Source organism: Alosa sapidissima, chromosome 2 (assembly GCF_018492685.1).
Source record: "Alosa sapidissima isolate fAloSap1 chromosome 2, fAloSap1.pri, whole genome shotgun sequence".
Lineage (NCBI taxonomy): Eukaryota > Metazoa > Chordata > Actinopteri > Clupeiformes > Clupeidae > Alosa > Alosa sapidissima.
The window spans coordinates 34,599,841-34,602,340 of NC_055958.1; the positions used below are offsets into that span (position 1 = coordinate 34,599,841).

Consider the following 2,500-nt stretch of genomic DNA (forward strand, 5'->3'; position numbering starts at 1 on the left):
TGAAAATGAGTGATGATGAAGAGTGTAGATGAGTAGTACATCTCCTGTGATGAAGTGTGCATCTCCTGTGAAGGTGAGGAGTACCTCTGAGGTGTGTTCAAATTTGGTAACCAGTGGTGAATGTTTGTGGCGAACATGTTTCCTCTGAACAGTTAAATTTGACCGATTTGGTGTAAACAGCTCATTGTACCAGTAACACTTCGTCCAGCTCACGTCCAGCTCTACTGTATGTTTGCGGAGAATGACCTCCTAAGACTGATTGTGACTGTTTGCAAAGGTTCGCCAAAAACTCAAGGAAAACAGAAACCTGTTTGGAAATGTTCACCTTTGTTTTGCGAATTTCAACACACATCTGGTGTGATAAAGAGCGACTTCAGATGAGAAGAAGTGCTGTGAACACAGCCATGGCAGAAAGGGCTAGACTGGCTCTGCCCCCTGATCTGGGCGCAACCTGCTGGATCCTCACATATACGGTGCAGGAGGAGTAATAGATGAGACCATATGAATATGAATGGGTCTCTGCCATCACAACAGGACTGGTTAACGCTGCTACAAACAGTGAGGAGGAGGAGGAGGACGAGGAGGAGGATGATGATGACGAGGAAGAGGAGGAGGATCCACACGACTAGATGATCATGATGATGATGATACACAGAGGAAACGATGAAGGGTCTAGATGAAGCTGACCCTGCAGCGATGATGGACCAATGGCTGATGAGAGGAACAGTGATGCTGACCCTACAGCGATGATGGACCAATGGCTGTTGAGAGGAACAGTGATGCTGACCCTACAGCGATGATGGACCAATGGCTGATGAGAGGAACAGTGATTGTAAGGACATAAACGTGTCCTACCTCATCAACCACAGACTAGAGTGGCGTCCATCTTCCAGCGCAGGAGTGAATGTAAAAACAGAAGTCCAAGACAATAAAAGAAAAAGGGAAAAGAGTGTGCAAAATGGAGTGAAAGAGAGTAGAAAAGAGAAGAGGGGATCTGCTGGACTGGACTGGACTGGACTGTGTTATTTCTTCCTCTTGGTCTTCTTCTTGCGGGTGAAGAGGCATCCGACAGTCTCGTAGTCGTCGATGGACAGGGATACTGGCATGGGCAACGGGGCAGAACCGGGCAGGCCATTGAAGGGCGTGAGCGACTCTAAGTAAGCCTCGCGCTGCGGCGACGTCGGCAGCAAGGACGTCAGCTTCCTCATGCTGGATCGCCGCGGCAACGAGGGTGAGCGGCCAGAGCAGGACGACAGCGAGGAAGACGAGGAGGACAAAGAGGACAGCGAGAACCGGAAGCGGGTCTGTGCGGGGGACTCTTTAGCAGACAGCGCCTTCTTGCTCTTGGCCGGTTCTTTGTGCTCCTTGAGTTCTTTGAGTTCTTTCTGTTCTTTGTGTGTTTTGAGTTCTTTCAGTTCTTTCAGTTCTTTCTGTTCCTTGTGTTCCTTCTGGTCTTTCTGTTCCTTGTGTTCCTTGTGGTCTTTCTGTTCCTTGTGTTCCTTGTGGTCTTTGTGTTCCTTCTGGTCTTTCTGTTCCTTGTGTTCCTTGTGGTCTTTCTGTTCCTTGTGTTCCTTGTGGTCTTTCTGTTCCTTGTGTTCCTTGTGGTCTTTCTGTTCCTTGTGGTCTTTCTGTTCCTTGTGGTCTTTCTGTTCCTTGTGGTCTCTGCCCTGGCGTGGGCTGTGGGTCAGCACCGTGTGTGTTTGGGTCTGACCCTGGGCGCCGGGCTTGGCTTTGGCCTTGGCGCGGGGAGGGGCCACAGGCTGCTTGGCGCGGGTGCTCTGGGGTGACTTGCTGGCCACCACCAGGCCCTGCAGCTTACTCACCACCTCCGAGAGCAGACGCAGCGCCTTGGCGTCCTCCTCCGACGCCGAACCCCCCGACCCAGTCCCCGTCCCCGACCCGGCCGCCCCCGCCAATTCCGCCACCCTCTTCGCCCCGGCTCTCCGCCCGGTGGCGCGGCGTTCCTCCAGGCTGTGTTGGCGAAGCACCCCACCGCCAGCGGCCGGCGTGGCACCCCCCGAACCCCCGCTGTGCTGGAGCAGCCCGGGGCTGGGGGGAGCCGTCTGGGAGCGGATGGACTCTCGGTGGGAGATGGGCGGCAGGTTGGGCGGCTTGTGCTTGTGCTTGGTGGAGCCGGAGGTGGAGAGAGGGGAGCCGGGCACGGTGGCACTGCGCTGGCGCAGAGGGGGGTGCCGTTTACCCGCTCGGCTTTTCTTCTGGAGGGGTGAGAGTGAGCCGCTGGGTTTGGAAGTGTCCTTGCTGTGCACGTCTATGATCACGTTATCTTCCGGAAAAAAGCAAAGCGAGGACACAAGTATTAATAACAGGATTTAAAACGCACAAGACAAGTATTAATAACAGGATTTAAAACGCACAAGACAAGTATTAATAACAGGATTTAAAACGCACAAGACAAGTATTAATAACAGGATTTAAAATGCTTAAAATTTGGAAAATTTTCATTCCAAATAAAACATTTCTGTGATTTACATTCACATTT

The 2,500-nt window shown here is 52.3% G+C and overlaps 1 protein-coding gene across 1 annotated transcript in view; it reads right to left on the reverse strand.

Annotated features, from left to right (window-relative positions):
• LOC121693346 (MAGUK p55 subfamily member 4-like) overlaps nt 1-2,500 on the reverse strand; it is a 20,595-nt gene that overhangs the window by 12,152 nt on the left and 5,943 nt on the right. The window lies entirely within an intron of this gene.